Source organism: Macrobrachium nipponense, chromosome 35 (assembly GCF_015104395.2).
Source record: "Macrobrachium nipponense isolate FS-2020 chromosome 35, ASM1510439v2, whole genome shotgun sequence".
Classification (NCBI taxonomy): domain Eukaryota; kingdom Metazoa; phylum Arthropoda; class Malacostraca; order Decapoda; family Palaemonidae; genus Macrobrachium; species Macrobrachium nipponense.
Window position 1 is genome coordinate 19,933,720 of NC_061096.1, and position 20,620 is coordinate 19,954,339.

The 20,620-nt window shown below is 35.4% G+C and overlaps 1 protein-coding gene across 1 annotated transcript in view; it reads right to left on the bottom strand.

Annotated features, from left to right (window-relative positions):
- The window catches only part of LOC135208458 (alkaline ceramidase-like), a 137,141-nt gene extending 116,891 nt beyond the window's left edge, over nucleotides 1-20,250 (bottom strand). Inside the window, exon 1 of the mRNA XM_064240654.1 lies at nucleotides 20,059-20,250. The gene's annotated coding sequence lies outside the window, so the exon portion shown is untranslated. The remainder of the gene's footprint in view (nucleotides 1-20,058) is intronic.
- Between the last annotated feature and the right edge of the window lie 370 nt (nucleotides 20,251-20,620).

The following is a 20,620-nucleotide window of genomic DNA, read 5'->3' on the forward strand; positions in this document are numbered from 1 at the left end:
GATTCGAATAAGTACTTGACTAGTACGAACAAGGCGTGATCCGACCTCCAGCTTACTCCTGGCACGATAAAATCTACGGTTAAATAGAGTGCTGTTTCACCCACGAAAATTAAACTAAATACGCTATATTTTGTTAAAAATAATTTTTCTGCACTGTTTACCATGCACAATATACTTTTTTATTTTCATTCTAATAAATAAATCATAAATACCCTATCCGAAAATTCCTCACCACGATACACCTTTTTCAGACCTTTTTCTACGCTTTTTCTCATAGGGCTGTTTCTTACCACCCGCCACCAAACACCCCCCCCCCCCCCCCCCCCCCACAAGGCAACAGCAAAGTAGTTTGTAGGCTTACTCCCCGAGTAAGAGAAACGTTTCAATAATACCAAGATCTATACCTTGTAAATGAGTAAATGAAACTGAGTTGGGAATAAACTTTCTAGATACTATTTGTCTCCGGGGGTAGAAATGGGTACCTATTCCTTTTAAGAAGGATGTGGCGAGAAGAAAATCACTTTTTTCTCACACGGAGATGAGTTTGATGAGTAAGAATGTTTAATTGTGAGCAAGTGCTGTCGAGTTAAATAGGCAATCCTTTGGGAGGAATAACCATATCGAGTGGAAATGTCTCTTAGGTGTGCAGGTAAACATATGCACATCCAAGAAACAACCTTACTAAAGAAAAGGAATGTTTAGTGATCGGGGAATTACTCAAACAATGTCGTATAACATATTCTTTAAATATATATAACAGCTTTCTCCTACTTATGCAGCAAGTCTTCTGCTAAACTGAAAACCTTGTGATGCCAACACAAGAATGCAACGTTGGCTGTTTTCGATGAAGAACGAGAAAAAGATAATAAAAAGTAATATTCGCTCAGGTAATTCCATCGTTAACTTTTCGTCTGGCTAACGAAGTCACGATAGTCGAGGGAGAACCTCATTAGACTGTTCGTTGAATCCATCGTTATCTGACCATCGCCTCGCACGTTAGACAGAGTTAACGAGGAGATTATTAGACTGGCTTTTGTTACACGTTCACTTGTTTGTTGGATTTCAGTAAACGCAAAGAAGTGTGTGTATTCTGACATAAGCATTTCCAGAACTGCAAGTGACGCAATTGCGACACCTAACATTGGTATAGTAGATTCACATCAACCGTTGCATTTGATGTCTAGGCCAGTCCCTTACGACGCTCTTGATTGGCTGTTGATAAGCCAATCACAGGGCTGGAAACTCTCAGTTTCTCTCAAGAGTTCACATTGGCAGAATGTATGTTCCTCCCTTTCAGGAGCGGTGGAACATAGATCATACCCATGTGAACTCTCGAGAGAGACTGAGAGTTTCCAGTCCTGTGATTGGCTTATCAACAGTCAATCACGGTTGATGTGAATCTACTATAGTAGTCACTACGGCAACTGGGAAGTTACGTCTCAGTTTCATTTTGAAGACATTTATTGCTTGGAAAAAACTTCATGAGTTCCTTATATCACGTTCGACAAGTAAAACCTATAATGTTAAGAATTTAGGTGTTACTGAGCTACATAATATCACCTGGTCAAGGATCCATTCAATTAAAAAAAACCTGATCGCATGAAACGCAGCCGTCTATGATTTTATTGCCTTGAATGAACCGGCAAATGAGTCAGCTCTGGAAGCCACGACACTAAGTGACAGCTCCACAACTGGTATTTACCATAAGCGACAACAAGAATATTCATTAATAAAAATTTGAAAAATTTGATATACATATACATACATATATTATATATATATAGATATATATCTATATATATATATGTATATATATATATATATATATGTGTGTGTGTGTGTGTGTGTGTGTGTGTGTGTGTGTGTAGTAATTATAAGTGTGTATATATATGTATATATATATATATATATATATATATATATACACACATATATATATATATACTTATATAAATTTTGACCTTGAATTAACGGTATCAATAAAGTAGCTGGAGAGAGCAAGGGAGCAGAAGAGCCCTTTTTTGAGCTATATATTTTGACCTTTCCTTCATACATCAAAATGTAAGACTCAAATAAGATCCCTCAGCTTCCTTTGCTACTTCACCCTCACCCTCCTTTTAGCTCTCCAACTTCTACTTCTTCTACCGCTTCTTCTTAGTATCTAATGACATGTACTAATTAACGCAGTTCGCCACGTTAAGTGCTAAAAGGTCGATTTCACATACCAGGATGAGGAAGGGGAGATGAATGTCTGATATGTAAGTATCCGCGATGATGAGAGTGTCACGAACGTGTGTCCGTCAATGATTGCATCATTCAATTTAGGAGGATCGCGAGGGCGAGACAGCTATAAAGTGGAGACGTTCACTTTAGGGCAGATTAACATGTTGGGCACTGAACACGCCACGCGAAAAGAAAATGCAAATGGCGAACTATTCCATATCTTTTGGGCAAAAATGTTGATCTTGATTTATGAAGAAAAAGTAATTACTATGCTTTGCTAGAGAAAGATCAGAGTACGGGTATATGTTAGTGAAAAAGTCAAAAAAAAGGAAAAAAAAACGAAACACTTCATCCATATTAGACATTATTCAAACTATTCCTAGTTCGTCAGGAAGTCAGCGACCTTTTCATCGCATACTAAAGTGACACGGCCGTTTATAATTAGAACATAATATCATATCTTTTACATATTTTAGCTTGAAAAGTGTTCTTAAATTCCTGAGTAAGCAGTGTATATCCCGTTTCGCCTTTCCACACGCCCTGTACGAAAATTGCGAATTTAGAAAACAAAGCACTAATTTACATTAATTGTTGTCATTCTCATCATTTTCGTCAGTTCACTGACCGCTACCATCACCTGGCGGAGAAAATCCAAGAATAACATCACATGACTTCATCATCATAATAGCCAGGTAGAATTTGCTTTGTGTTTCCCGTCTCGGTGACGAGAGCACGAAAACCAGAAAACGGGAGGTTCAAGGACCACTTGTCAATCATTTCGTGTCTCCTGGAGTGCGCTATGTGTATTTCCACGGTATTGTGCCAAACGAGAGAATCGAGACCGAATACAATTGTTGTGTTCTCAGCGTCTCCTGGGACGGTGACAGATGTTCTTCTGAGAACCGCAAAAATTCCTTCTCTCTTCTTAATGCTCTGCAATTACCTTCATTTTCTTGGTCTTCATGAAGAGAAAATGAATGTTCTGAAATATTCTACAGCACAATTAACTGTGAAAATAGACCCAAAAATTAATTATACTCATATATTTGTTTACATATCTATCTATCTATACATATATACAAACACGCACACACATATGTATACAGACAGATATAACATATACCTATATATATATATATAATATATATATATATATTATATAATAATATTATATATAATTATATAAATTATATATTATACTATATATATATTATATTATATATATATATATAATATATATATATAGTATACACACATATTTATATATACATTATATGCTACTATATGTATATATATATTATATATATATATATATATTATATATATATTAATATATATAGTATATATATATATATATACATATAGCCTATCTATATATATATATCTATATCTATATATATACACACATATATAGCTATCTATATATATAAACATACAAATCTCACTGTGACTGAATACATATGAGAATTTACACCCCATTTGTAGGTTTATTATAAAAGTTATTTGTGTCAGAACATAATTTTCTCTTCAACATGACTAAGAAAATCATGGTAATTAGTGAGCATTATGCATTCAGTCAAAAGGAGCGTTTGCGGTTCTCTGAAGAACATCTGGGGACGCTGGGAACAAACCGATTATCTCCGGTCGTGATTCTCCTGTGACGCAATTCAGTGGAAATACTCAGAACGCACTCTACGGGAAACTATACTCTGTTTTTTTTCATCTGTCCATCCGCCTGTGGTGTTTGCGTATGGTAACACTTCGTCCCGGGCTTTACATAGTTACATTGCTTACATTCAACAATAATAATAATAATAATATCCTATTTCGAATATTAACGGTGTAGTTCGCATACTGTAATTTATTAAAACACTTTTCAGTTGCAAATGTACTCCCAGATATCCTTTTATTTACTTAAAACTACACATTGCGTAACTATTTAAGGTTCGGGACGCAGTGTTACCATACGCAAACACCACAGGCGGATGGACAGATGGAAAAAAACAGAGTATAATTGATCGACAAGTGGTCCTTGAACCACTCATTTTGTTTTTGAGCTCTGATCATCGAGACGGGAAACACAAAGCAACTCTAACTACCTATTATGATGACGAAGTCATATGATTTTATTACTGGATTTTCTTCGCCCGGTGATGATAGATGAAGGTTATTAAACTGTACAAAAATTATGCAAGTTTTCGCCAAATTCCGTCTTTCATTCTTTCCATACCGCCCAACAACCTCTAAAATGTTCTGATCTATGTTTTCAAGTGTAGCATAAATTTTACCATTTCTTGAACAAAACTACATTCTTCACAATTTCGAACCTTTTTTTTTTTGACGTTTCCTTTTATACATAATCAGCATCTCAAGGTATTTCTATAAGAGGGAGTAGTCTAATAATCCCTTCGTATATTCCAATTTTTGTTCCTAATTGCCTTTTTTAAACGTTTTGCAGAGACTGCCATCTATTTTGTTTCACATATTTTAAAAATGATCTCTCCCCTAATTCAACCCTCCGCCGTTGTATTTAATCCAAATACCTACAAAATAATTTATTTTACCATCCATACGACCTTTTGTTCTTTACCCTGAATAAAACTCATCCTCATACCCACACTCTTATGAATATTCAGTTTGCGGGATTTTTCCTCACTATACAAAAAATTTTTGGTAAAAAACGTAAACTGATTTCCGAAAAAGTTAACGATAATTATAATTCATAGAACATAAAATAAAAAAGACCCAGGAAGTTACTAGCAACAATTTTTCGTATTTTCAACAAAACTAAGCCCATATTATCAATTTTGAACCTATATGGAGAATTATAATCGAAAATCAATACTGTAAATGTTTACTGAAGTTTTCATAACGTAAAGATGTGTGTGGGTGTCATCTTAATTAAATAAACTCTATACACACGCGCGCGCATATATCATATAGATAGTATATATTATATATATGTATATATACATACATATATATACATTATAAAAATAAATACATACATCTATAAAGGTATACAATATATACATATACATATTTTAAGTAATAAAAGTCCATACTTATGTGAGCTGTGTATTAAAAAACTTTACATGACAGGAGCTTTCATCTACTTGAATAGTAGACCTCATCAGCCGTACTGATTTTTCCTTTTTAAAGGTACAAGCACTTATGTCACGAAGGACAGAAAAGACGCTAGAACAGTCTCAAAGGAGGCAAACAACAAACACAAACTATCACAGTCATGTTATTCCATCGTTAATTTGTCTGGCCAAAAGACGAGCCGATCGCCGTGGTTGAATTGCTTCACCTGTCTGTTCGGGTGTTCCCTCGTCCATGTAATTGACTGGGAGGGAGCGAAAGTAATCTATTACCAAAATAATTAGTAATTGATTCTTAAAACTATAAATATTAGAACAGACGTTGTTTGCACCACTCCTACTACCCAGGTTGTCTCTCTTTCTCCCGCCCAGGCACTGGAAGAAAGAGGCCCCCCCCCACCCCCACCCCCTGCAGGTGCCAGTAGAAGATTAACTTGAATTTTTGGAGGAAGAATTAGAAAGTTATGATATGCCTTTAACTGTAGCAAACCTCATTAGTCTTATACGGTTTTGTATCGAAGATAGTAAATTTTGTTTTAATGGGGAATTTTTTGTACAAAAGTTAGGCGTGGCTATGGGTAATCACTTATCTCCTGTCCTTAGCAATATTTACATGGAATTTTTTTAGACAAAACTGTATTTGGCCAATTCACGAAAATCTCCAGGAATTTCTGATTAAGCTCAATAATTTAGTCCCTTTTATAAAATTTAATTTAGAGGAAGAAAGAAATTGTAATTTTAATTTTCTTTATGTAACAGTCCATAAAAATGATAGAAATTTCACCTTTTCTGTCTTTCGAAAATCAACTAACATTGCCTCTTTTGTTCATTATTATTCCAATCACTATCAAAATGTTAAATTCTCTGTCTTTCCTAGGATGTTCTTAAGAGCTCTGTGTGTCTGTAGCCCGCAGTTTATTGACGCCGAGATTTAAACTATTTATGATATTGCCTTGAAACTTAAATACCCAAGGACTTCTGTAGATGTAGCATGGAAAAGGGCTAGAAAAACTTTTTATCTAACTAATGACAAACGTGAATTTAGTAAACATAACATTCTCAAATAACCGTATGATGAAAGGTTTTTAGAAATTCCTAGAATTTTAAAGCTTTTCAAAATAAATGTTGTTTTCAGCAATATTAATATTAAGATTTTAGTAATAATAAATTCTCCTAAAGATGTTTCTGGCTGCATATATAAAATTCCTTGTAAAAAGTGTGATAAAATATATTACGGACAAACTGGAAAACCACTTTCACAATGAACCGAACAGCACCAATATTCAGTGAGAACTGGTCGTGTAGCGACACAGTTAATAGGAATATCATTGACTTATGTTTCATCAAATCAAATAATGGAAGTTTTCTAAATTTAAGTCTTGATTTGTTTAAACTCGTTGCCTTCATAATTTCAAAAAGTTAAATATAAGCAGCAAAATTAATATATTTTCAGTTGTATACATGTTTTTGGGCTTTGTATGGCTAAGCTTCCGTTTCTCTTATGGTTAATAAGTTTTAGTTTGTGAGCTTGTGATCTCCGATTATCCTTGATTATCTCTTTGATTATTACCTTTTGACAATTAACCATCTGGTATTCTTGATCTTTTTGGTTACCTTGTAACTTTCTCTTCAACTGTATCGCATTTGTGCCTTAACAATGTCTTATTAAAGGACGAAAGTGTTCGGCTACGAATTTCTACTGATTATTTTTCCTGTGGTATTCGTTTTTATATATAAAATATTATGATGAATCTACTGATCACTTTTTACCAGATACGTATGTAAGAAGGCATTGTGGCTATTACAATTACATATATATCATATGTGTATATTATATGTATAATGCAGTATTCTGTGTGCCTATCTTACCAATTGTTTTATGAGTTTGTGTGTGTGTGTGAGTGTGAGTGTGTGTGTGTGTGTGTGTGTGTGTGTGTGTAAGAAACTCATTCTACGAAACACGCAAGATTTATCGCATCTCTTACAACATAATTTGTAAACGCCAATATCTTTGGTGATTTGTTTTCGTACACATTAGTAGCCGCTGACCCACAGCATTTGGTTGCTAGAAGCAAACATGTTGCCCTTCCCTAGTTCCATTAATCTCCTTGAAAGTATCTATGTATAGGTATACTATTTAAGAGCTGTATGTTTTCTTTGGCCTCTTATTGGGGGTGCACAAGAAAATGTTATTCACTTTATTAAAAAAAAAAAAAAAAAAAAAAAAAAAAAAAATTTCGATGACGTTGCACAAGGTGTTTAGTTTCGTATAAAACGTGTTGAAATCTCGTAGGATCGGATTATAAAATATCAACATGTCACCCACTTACCTTAACTGAACCATGTCTTCAGGCATGATGCTGATATTGACCGAAAATATTTAGACTAAATGTGGAATCTACAATGGAACCTAAAACTGGTGGCATCATGAATTTACAAAAAGTATCAAATTTACTAATGACTTTTATACAAATGAATATGGTGTAGCAATTAAGGACAGCCCCTTCGGCATATCTGTACCAGGGAACCTATACCCAAAAATATGGCATGGATGAGGTATGCATGATACCATGCCATTAATCTTAACTGGATGCACGGGGAAAAGCCTGTCCCAGAAAAAAATCGGATCTCAAAATACTTGCCAATTTCAATTATATAGACAGTTATAGCATTAGTAAATTCTGATACACCACTAATTCTTAATCAAGAAGCGTAAAAAATTCATAAATGCCTTAAGTCATGAAAACTAGATGTAACTGACCATTCCTCTCTTGTGGATCCTATTTTAAAGAAGGCGAATAGTCCATATTCTCGGTGATTAGCAGGAACCAAATGGACCTCGCATCCCCTAATTGACGGTGATTTCGAAATTTCTGCTCGTCTAAATAACGCCAGGAAAAGAGGGCAAGCAGAAAATAAACTGTAGAAAAACCTGCGACACTTATATCAGAATTTGCTAAATAGAAGTGGACGGTTATCATTCTACCAAAGTAGTAACGAACAATAAGGAAGTTTGTATGTCTGTTAACATATATAATCCAATTCATATTCGTCATTAGCGGCTTAATAAACTGCATTACACCCATTACAAAAAAAAAAGAAATTAACTCTCCCTGGAAGTAAAAATAAAAACTTGAAAATAGATTTGCTAATCCTTTCTCCCTGAACCCTTTACAGAATCATCAAGAAGTTTTCCAACTATGCAATGTGAGAAAACCGGAGAAAAACTGGGTAAAAAAACATACTAGATGTTTCTGTGAGGATGAATCATGCCATAAAATGACATCCATAAAAAAATATAATAAAATATTTGAAAATTCTATGCTTTTTACCAGAAAATTACAATGCATAATCCTAAGACAACCTTGTTTCCGAAAGGAGAGAAAGCGGCTTTTGTAATACCAGCATTCACGAATTACGATAAACAGTCTCTAGAATCGTACAGATTAATATTGTACTTGCCAATCTTGTCATATCTACCGAAAAATTTTGAAACAATGGTGCATTGGCTTTGAGTCGAACATCTTGAAAGAAGCCATATCTTGCCAGATAAGTTATCAGCATTGACAAAAAAGCATTCCACGATAAAAGCTTTGTGCTTTGGGATAAACTGTTGCTTGAAATACACAGATAGCGTTACTGACAAAGTCAATACTATTCGACCTTTGTGCAGCCTTCGATGCAGTATTAATTAAAGTTACTTTTAATACATGGCTTACACTGGAAATGAGTTTAGGTGATGCATTCTAAAGATTTAAGAGTTTCCCGATATGCAAATTTTTCAAGTTCAATTTGAAAATTGTAAATCTGCATAAAACTTATCGTCTCAGGGCAGTACCATAAGGTAAAGTTCTAGGATATAAAGTATTAGGTATAAAAGCTTCACTATTATTGTGATAAAAAAAAAACATTAATAAAAGCTTCCTTTGCCAGTTAGTGAAACTATCTTTCATTCATGTACCATATACTGTTCCCTCATTTTGAATAGTAATAATAAGTAGCAAAGATGTCCTCATGACAAGCAATTCCAACTCGTTCAATGTTTAGATTACAGAATATAATAAACATGAGATGTGGTATATAGATGAAAAAAAAGGAAAATTACTGACACTAGATCAACGAAACTACATAATAAATAATAGCTGTAGTCAAGAGAGCGAGACATTACTAAGTGAAGACTAAAAGGAGGGCCACTCATCCCCATCCCATCCCCCCCCCCACAAAAAAAGGAAAGAAAATGAGGTATTTATACATTTGTATCTATCTACATATAGTAACTGCCAGTTGATATTCTCTCTCTCTCTCTCTCTCTCTCTCTCTCTCTCTCTCTCTCTCTCTCTCTCATCTCATGCTTGCAGAGCATCCTCTCCACTAAACCATGAAGGACTTCAAGAAGTACAATTCCCTCCGCAACACTACTTGACTTTCGAGTTATCTTCAGCGACGCAACACCGCTATTACGATTGATCTGACAAAATCATAAGATACTGATCCCTCGAATCTTGTACTTAAAGCCAACACTTTTCAATCTCTTTCTAAATATGAGTTCAGAATATAAACTGAATCCTTATTGAACTTATTCTCTATATCTACGGTTCAAGCGTTTCAAGAACGAACTTAAACTAGTGGAGCATTTTGGGTTAATGGAGAGAGAGAGAGAGAGAGAGAGAGAGAGAGAGAGAGAGAGAGGAGTCAGTACTGAGATCCCCCTATATAAATGCAGGTAATCCGGAATGTACTGAAGCAGTAAATGTAAGTGCCGCTCCTCGAGTGAAATTCAATCCTACTTTCAAGGATGCGGAACTTGAAGTTAACAAGAGATATAACATTAACTCGGTTCGCGCGTCCAAGATCTCCATGAAGCTTCGGGAATCTTGAAGGCTGATGCTGTGGTTCTTTACTTCATTATCATCCATTTTAAAAGAAGGCCAAAGGAAAGGAAATTCAATATGCTCCTCTTCAACTCTCCCAGGAATGAAAAAAAAAATAAATAAATAAATTTACACAACGGGAATAAGGAATGTGGTCTGTCCCAAAGTCAGCAACGAACACCCTATGGAAAGTGGGAAGATTCAAGGAATCTGGGAAAATTGGGGAACTTGTGAAGGAGGATAGGAGTGCGGGGTAAATGACATCCATAGTTAGATTTATGATTTTCAGGCTGCCAGGCCCAGCACTGGGCCACTTTCGGCCACTCACCGATTTAGACAGTAGGAGGAGTGAGTTGGAGTGGTTGGAAAATAAGATGAAGATCCGGAATATACGATGAATGAAAGGTTTCACTCAACTGCAAAATTATAATGTAACCTTTTCCTCCTCCTCCTCCTAACTACTACAACTACTACAACAACAACTACTACTACTACTACTACTACTACTACTCTACTACTAACTAACTAACTTACTAACTAACTAACTAATATAATAAAATAATAAATTAATAATAAATAATAATAATAATAATAATAATAATAACTAAATGAAAAAGTATTTTTGGCTGTATCTCTATGAATATACCATAAATCATGAACTATAAACATGAGTATGTTGACAAATCTTAGTAACATGATTATTATTATAGCAAACAGACTTCAGGTAATACACCACTCTGCAACAAATATCAAAAGGAGACCTATGAATTCCTGACGGCTTTACGATGGTAGATGCCTCAGCAATATATTGACATTTGCAAACAACCCAAACATGAAAAAATAGAGGAAAACAGAATTAACGAGGAACGTATTTGAGGAATTCCCTGGAGATTTCATAAGAAAGCATATAAAATAATGAATCAAATACTGAACTAGTAATACCTAGTTAGCAAGAAACGCCAACGGTAGACTCGAAAATTATCCCAGGAAAGAGAAACGATTGGTTCGTTTCCTATAAAGTCTGTTGTGGCTATTGCCTCCGCTGGCATGTATTGTATCATGCCCCAGGTTAATCGACTATGGTGGATCGCAGTAATGAGGGGGGGGGGGGGGGGGGGGGGGGGGGGGGGGGGGGGGGGGTGGGGGGGGGGGAGGTGGGGGGGGGGGGGGGGGGGGGGGGGGGCACTTGGGACTAGCAACCTCAACCTCAACTTCCCGCTACCCCCTTACTTCACCCTCTCCCAACCCCTCAAAAAGACCTACTAAGAACAGAGAAGTTAACTCTCTCCGGAGCCAGATATCTTATGGGAGAGGACGCACACACACACACACACACACACACACACACATATATATATATATATTATATACTATATAGATATATTATATATTATATATATAAATATATCTCAAAAGAAATAACGATGTTGTCGTAACAGGTGCAGAAATATAGCGCTAAGCAGGTGATATAAAAAGATCACTGAAAATAACGTGAGACAGGAACCTGTCAAGATGATTCTTGCGTTGAAAGACGAGCACATTGTAAGACCTCTCGGAGCCCCAAAGCTGAGATCAGAACCAAGAGGGTTTCTTATATACCCAATGTTAAAGATATAGTTTTTGCCTCGATCTTATAGAATTATAATACAGTACCCGACAGTGAAATGGACAAGAAAATACCTGGTTTGTTACTAAATTTAACGCTTTACTTTAGTTTTTACATAAAGCTGATAAAAATATAAGAAAAATATCATTAATCTTACTTTGCTTATCGGAAGATGACCCAGTGACAAGACCCTCAATCGGTTAAGAACTTGGTACGATAACTGTTAATGCTCGTTTTCTTTTCATAAAAATAATGGTTGAATGAAATTTTGATGGAAAACGGGTCCCTCCAGCAATTGCTAGAAAGATGCTGCTGCCACTCATCATGAATGAATACGGAGTACAAAATCAATCTACGGATTGTCCCGCGGCCCGTAACGGATTGCTCCAAAAGGAATTACGACAATCCCTCTCTTCGTCCAACGTCAGGGAACTGTAAATCAATCAATGAGCCAATCAGCTTTTAAACCTTCCCGGTTACAAACAGACATACCTCAAAAAATACACCACTAACAACATCTAACAGATAGATTTTACCCTAAAGCTAATATCTATTGCAAAGTTTCGACCCAGGCAGAAGAGCTAACAAGCAAATAAACAGGGCGAACATAATTATTACCTACCCGCATAGGTAATTACAACTAATTAGAAGGTTTAGTCTGTTGTTTTAAGAGTTGTGCCGCCATCCCTACATAGGAAAATTATGTTTACGTTGAATAACTTACTTCGATGCAAGTCTTAAAAAAGGAAACTAGCGTATATATAGTTCCTTATTTGGTTTTTATACAATTGTTTGTTTGTCTCTTTGTATGGTGTTTGTACGTTGTATGGAACCAGTGGTTATTCAGCAATAGGACCAACAGCTTTGCGTGACGTCCGAACCACGTCGAGAGTGAACTTCGATCACCAGAAATACACATCTCTCACACCTCAAGTTTTTATACAATTAATTAGCTTTAATTACTTTTTTCTATTAAATAACAGCAAGGTTTGCTTTAGAAAGGACAATCAGTTTTAAATCAATGAAACTACGAGACCTATAAATTATAACAAGCTTTTAAATTCGTTGTCTTTAATAAATGGACGCTTTCCAGGGTCGACTGTTCCTGTGGCGTGTGTCATGTTCACGTAATATTTCCCCAACCTTAGACCCAGCTAATTTTATCCAGCTCTTTTGACTTCAAAAACATGTTCTCGTGTTTTCAGAATATTAGAAGAGAAAAGTCATTAAGATGTCGTATTCACCAATCTTTTCAGTACCTTTCTTTCCTTTTCTCTTATAACAGTTAGTATATATATATATATATATATATATATATATATATATATATATATATATATATATATATATATATATATATATATATATATATTACGCAATACCACCATGCTCGTTTTACAAAAGGTAGAATTTACATGAAAAATTCAAGATATGGCAACAAACCAACGACTATTTTCTAAACAAGAATCTGACATACCAGTAACATCTTATTTCTTCGCGTTTAGCTTTGCTACTGTGGCCTTACAATATGAAAATCGAAGAAGCCCGTGTAGAATAGAGAGAAAAAAAAATAAGCCCCACCAGAAAAAAAAAAATTTCTCCAATAAAAAGATAAGAATAAGATCACAAATAGCAACTTCAGGATATCTAGTCGTCAATTTAATTCCTTCACCAACGTAACAAGAGGCAGTGGTGAAGAAATTATATTTACGATCTGAAATGCTGGAGTTTCTACCAGTCATCTTATTGTTATTAAAAATTCACCTTCTAAAGGGGACAACGCAATTCATTTTATATGATAACAAATAGTATACATATATATATATATATATATATATATATATATATATATATATATATATATATATATATATATATATATAATATATATATATAAAGAGAGAGAGAGAGAGAGAGAGAGAGAGAGAGAGAGAGAGAGAGAGAGAGAGAGATATTTTTCCTAGGTATAAAAACCGTAGCCTTTCACATAAGGAGTATCCTTCCAGCGCATATTACAGTAAGGAATTTCAATGATTTCTCATAATGGTGCACATTCTAATTCCCCGCAGAATAACATCGATTTCCCTATTAAAAAAACTGGGATAATCAATATTCTTAATGTGACATTTACGTTCTTTACGTGACTGCCGTCGATTTCTCATTACAGGATGACCACTAAACGATCTCTCATGTCTAGAGAGGACCCAAATAGATTGGATTGGACTCTTGGAATTTAGGCTAATAAGCCGAGCACTGGGGCAACTTCAGACATTCAGTGCAAAAGAAAATGAAAAAAATGACTGGAATGACTGGGCAGCATGTTACAGAGGCTTAGAAAAGTAAGTGAGATGTGAACTACAGGGTTCTAAAGGCTGAACTTGGAGAAAACCCATAGTTATGAGAGGTTATACAACAAGAATGAGAAAACAAAGCGGGAATGGAGGAAAAGCCAAAGGCTAATAAGTGGGAACAGCTTAGGGCAGAGGAGACGCTTCAAACACCCTTTAGTAATGCCTACAGAATGCATGTAGATTTTAGGCCAAAAGCCAAGAGCTGTGACCTATGAGGTCATTCAGCGCTGAAATGAAAACTGAGAGTAAAAAGGTTTGCAAGGAAAACCTCGCAGTTGCACTATGAATCAATTGTTAGGAGTCTGTGAAAATACGATGGAAAAAAAAGTTTGAACGAAAGCACAGTAAGTAATGCCTACAATGCAACTCGTGAGGCGCACTGATGCCACTATCCCCCAGTGAAGGAGTCCCAAATGATTCCTCACAAGATTTGCAAGATGGGTGTAATATATATAATTCCTCCTGTAGTGCTCTTTCAGAAGTGACGTCAGTAACCCAAATCATTATCATGTCAGGAAACCCATCTAATTTCCTTACATATAAAAAACGTCCAAAGACACCTTACAGCCAGATGTCAACCTAACTGATAAAACATCATAATAAGACAACTCGCTGAATAACAGCAAAACGTTACGAGTTCAAGTGGATCCTCATACCATAAGAGCAGTCTGACTTCCTCATAATAACCCTAAAGTTATAAGTGAGTTTTAACTGATTCCTCATCCTATATGTCGATTAAGCGATTTCTTATACAATGGGCAATGAATGAATCTACAACTTGGTTAATCCTCGATTTGCAAGATGAGAGTTCGCTAGCGTACGAAAAATAAGCTTTGAACTGCTAAATGACTCTTAAAAAGGCTTGACTATCGGAGGATGGCAGGTAAATACGGCAGTATAGGTCTAAGGAGGAAAAAAATGCGATAATTAACCCCTCGAAGGCTTTCCCTTCACGATAATATTCACACCATCTCCGATCCAAATAATTCTCATATACGATGGACTCTAACAAAGTAAAAATTATTTTCAGTAATTATATCTCATTGGCTAGAACTGTATTCTATGATAAGCCTTGGTAACTAAATAATGGTAAGAATAAACGCAATATCCTTCAGTAAAAAAAAAAAAAAAAAAAAAAAAAAAAAGGTGTCCAACCATGGACTACATATGATATATATTGTGACCAAAAATCATTTCTATATACCTTCATAAAAGACCTGAACAGTCTTTTTTATCGCCATCAAAACTGTGTAAAGAGCTTTCAACAAGCACCCAAGACAATAAATGTATTGGTGCAATGATAAAAATTGAGCAAATATTTGATCGTCTTAAAGTCATCCCACCTTAAAGACTCCGAAAATACAGCATTCTGCAAATTACTATAAAGTTAGCCATAACAACTTTCGCAATATTTCGGACACCTAACATACATACAGTCTCGTGGAAATGTGATCTTATCAAGAGTGTCCCCAATATCTTCCGCCTACACCCGACTTCAAGCGTACTGTACACATTACCGTATCTGGAAACAATTAATCATTGGCTTAAATTATTTAGCCTCCATATTATCCAGGCATCCTATACGTTCTATTTTCGAAGATCGCTCTTTCTCTCTCGTGTCTTTAAATGGAAACTTCTTATCATAAAAGTGAATACTTATATTCAATGTTTTCAGTCAAGAAAGGTTTAACTCAGGTCCTACTACCAGGTCCAATGGCAAACTTTGCCTGTTTTTTTTTTTTTTTTTACTTTATTATTTCTTTAAAATATTCCCATTCTTCTCCCCTAATTTACTCATGATTAAAAGGCTTCTCTACATACATTTGTAAACTTCTCTATTTTGTTCTTTTAGCATATTTTCCCTCTTTTTACACTAAATTTCCAAAAAAAAAAAAACAGTTCTTAAAGATTCTACACTAAAAAAAAACTCGCTCGTATTAAATATCGTATATTAAAGCAGCTTAAGCTATGGCGACAACAGAAATGTTGCCAATTCTCTGCCCGGTATGACCTCTGAGAGACAGACAGACAGACGACTAGATATCATCACTTGTTTCTTCGTTGTTAGCCCCTCATGTTATTTGCCACTCTCCTTGCAGCTTAAGCATACAATAGGTGAGCCATCGAGTCCATTCACAGGTACATCATTGTTAAATAGTTATGGGTCCAAAATATTCAATTCCGAACAACAGACAATAAGATTATGATCTCAAAATACACGTGAGACTTATTGAGAAAACAGTTAGAAATAGGATTATTAAAAATAATTATACCAGCACCGTTGGACTTAAGAGCCACAATATCAAAAACTTCAATGATGATAAGTAATGATGACGGGGTTTCTAAATAAAGCATGGCATTAAAAAAAAAAAAAAAACTCTGCAGACAGACTACTTCTAATGGTAAATCGTCTGTAACTCTAACACATTTCTCTTAACAGTAAAGCGGTAATGAAAAAATAAAAATCATCTAATAATCTATGCGTTTTTTCCCATTCCTTTCTTTCGGATATTAGTTTGTCAAGTCAATAATACTCTTTGCATGGCTAAGAAATAGAGGTACAGATAAGAACAATCCAAGAAATCGTCCCAGAAATCAGCTAATTTCCAATACGCTATAAAATGAATGGTACTAGAGCTTCCCGTGGTTAAATTAAAAGGGCGTTAGGGGGCTGGCACCCCTTACCCCTCAGCAAATACTGAGAAACCGGAAGACTATGCTTCTGGTGCCTCCCCACTGAAGAGAAAAGGAGAATATTGCGAAAAAAAAATACATATGTATTTGTGTGTATAAAATGCGCTTACCTATACAGTATATTCTTATATTCATACAGTATGTATATATAAATTCCGTGTGGTATGGGTGTAAGAATACTACCACCGGCGACGGTCCTGCGTGTCGTAAAAGGCGACTAAAAGGACAGCTGCTGCCTTGCAGTTTTACTTGTTAGTAAAAGGCTAGGCTCACCACCAATAACTGTGGAAACTGCTTCCTTGCAGTCTTACTGTCTAGTAAAAGGCTAAGCCCACCGCCAATAACTGTGGCCTTCTCCCAAGTCAAACAAAATGTATCTGAAACTGACAGATATAGACATACTGTATATGAGAGCTGAAATCAATTTGCGTGGGTTCAATTCCCACCACAATAGGAGAAGGCTACTTCAATGTTAAATGCGCATGCTCTGAGCCCCTTAAAGTTTTCCTTAAAGAAACCAATCGCTTGGCTACTTTGTCTATAACTCATCGGTGGTTGTAGCAAAACGAAATTTTTTCCATGTGCAAGAATTGATCGGATGAAGGGTTCATTTATTAATCTACTTGCATCAAAATCAGTTTGAGAAACATTCTACAGACTAACACACACTGGCAGAAACGGGCGAACGCGTAACTTAGTGCCAACTTCTCTTGCAGAGGTAACAATTTGCTTGATCTCATCTCTTGGAAGATATATATATATTATATATATATTATATATATATTTATAATTTATATATATATATAACTATATATATAGATATAATTATATAATCTACGTAAATTTTTATTTTAATTATATACTAAAAAATATATATTATAGGCTATATATATATATATAAATGAGCATGGAGGGTGGAGGGAAAGAGAAGAAGAGGAAGGCCAAAATTCAGATGGAAATATAAAATAGCAAATAACATGGGGGAGAAAGGTTTAAGAAGTCAGTATGCATTAGATAGGAAGGTGGAGAAATCGGAAACAGCAACCCCATATAGAAATGGGCATAGCTGAAGACACAAATATTATAGTTTAATATCGAATTCACCATACCCCGGGAATAACTTGCGCCCAAAGGAATTATAATTAAATGCATTTGTCTCGGCCACGATGTAAACCTGGGCATTTTGTTCAGATATGACGATAAACCACCAACTATGACCACTCGGCTGTCAAAAGAGATATAATGATGGAACCTGCTGTACATGGGTTCTGTGCTTAGAAGCGATATCAACCCAGATATCTCCACAATCATAGCCGATTTGTAAGTTGTAAGATTTGTTTAATTTTGATTTTTTGTTACTCAATCCCGCAACTTTTTTATATTCACAAATGTTATACAACATTATTAATATAATAATAATAATTCACCTTGGGTGTAAGCTATTCCCAAGGTATAGTGAATTCGATATTACAAATATTTGTTGCTTAATATTTGTGAATATAAAAGCAATCACGCGTTCATGTGAGAAAAATTCATAATTAGCCAAGTATTACAAATATTAATTAGCTATCGCGGTGTGGATACGCTGATATCGATCCTAAGTACAGAACCTGAATTGTACAGCAAAATTTGAGATAACAACTCATATCTCTCGTGACAGCCGAGTAGTTGAAGTCGACAGCTTATAAGTCTAATCCAAAAGCCCAGACCCGAATCCTGATCTATTCTGGTACGGTGAATGTTATACTAAACTTCTTTTTTCTTTTTTTGTATATTATTGTAGATACAAAAAAAGCCTCATTACGTGATTATATATATATATATATATATATATATATATATATATATATATATAATATACACACAATCATTACGCTACAAATGTCGTTGATTATAATATCGAATTCACGCTACTTCGGGAATATCCGCGAGGAGGAATGGTACTAAAGAGTTTCAAACACTCGACACAGTACCATTTCAAACGATGACTGTGATTACCGTCGAATGAAGTCGTTGGAAAGGTGGTGTACATAAATCACGGTGTGATAACAATTTCATATATATATATATATATATATATATATATATATATATATATATATATATCGGCCTATATTCGACGAAGGCACTTTAATACAGCTATGCCCATGGCCGAGCGATGGCTGCTCAAAGTGAATGACTTCCTGGAGTGTAAGGCTCCGTCCTGCAAGATATCTTCTGCTCAGGAAGTAGCAATTACGGTTGTTGTTGTTGTTGTTGTTGCTTACACTGATCATCCGCCTAAGTGCCTTTGCTTCCTCTGCACTGATCTAGTCGCAGCTTAACGTCGACTGGGGTGCATGTTAGGTAACTATGCATTTATCTAACATTTTGCTTTGATGCTAATTAATAATATTAATCATGATTCATTAATTAATTAATCATGATTAATATTATTTTAAAACGTCTAAACTTAAAAGTTCCTTGTCCACGTTTTTTTTTTTTAGGAAATATGGTCGTAAAACTTTTCGGAAGCGTTAGTATATCTTTCTTAGGCCTAAATTGCGCATGCGAGGTAAATACAATTTTCTCATTTTTACTGTTTTAATATCTAAAATACGATCAAAAACAAAATTTCTTGAGAGAATATCCCATTCAAGCTACATTTGCTTTTATAATAAATTCACGAACCCCCACAAAAAAGGGGAGGGCCGGGTATATGGGCACAACGGCTCATTAACTTAAAAGAAAAACCACTTGGCATTCTGTGATTAAAGACCAAATACTGTCCTTTCCAAATTTGGAAACTAAAAATTATCATTGTAAAAATCGGAGTCATTGACCTTCCGTGGCGTGACGATCAAGTAGCCTACGACGCTAGGAGTTATTTATAAACATCACAATGTGTTTGCCGTACGTTCAGAAACGACATGCAAAAAAAAAAAAAAAAAAAAAAAATAACCCTCAAACCTTGACTTAGGCCTACATCTGTTGAAACTTGTGCCCCTAGAGTGTTGATGCAACAAGAACAAAAAAATCGTTACTCTTGAGCATTTCAGCGAAATGTTTTCTCGTGACATGCAGAAAACATTGCTCTGAGGGCAAGCTACGACAATTACATCTTTCAAATTCAAACGTTTCGTCCTAAACTAGCGCTCATTCCGAGCGAACATTTCGGTGTAAGATGATGATGCTTAAAATGATCTAAATCGCCTACATACACAACTTACCGAAGTCAGACAATCTGCCGCGTCGAAATAATATGCAGTCTAATTAAGGAGGGGGAACAGACATCACACGGATGTAGAGCCAATGTCCTTCATAATTATTCAACGACAAATCTCTGTTGCAATTCACTGAGACGCACTGACGTACACCACCGCTCGGGCCTAGGGTTATACTGGCTAATGCTGTCGACTCGACAGTCGACGACTCGACGAGGCTGCAACCACAGAGCGCTCCGGTCGATGGCGAAAAGGCAGAGTTGCCATGTCGCAGTTTTCAACTTGAGAATGCAAAATTTCTTATCGTATCCGCCGTTGTTGCTTCCCTTGTGCTTTCCAACGGCGTTCATAATTTGATTGCTCTTTCCATAGTTATCGTTTTTGAACGAAGTGGTCACGGAGTTTTGATTTATATCAAGAATACGACGAAACATGGGTTTTACTCTCTCTTGAATGGAAAAGTAAATAATTCTTGTATGGCAACGTATATTCACTTCGCACTGAGATAAACAAGAAATTGTTGCAACAGATGACAAAATTAACCAACCATCTTACGGGACATGGGACA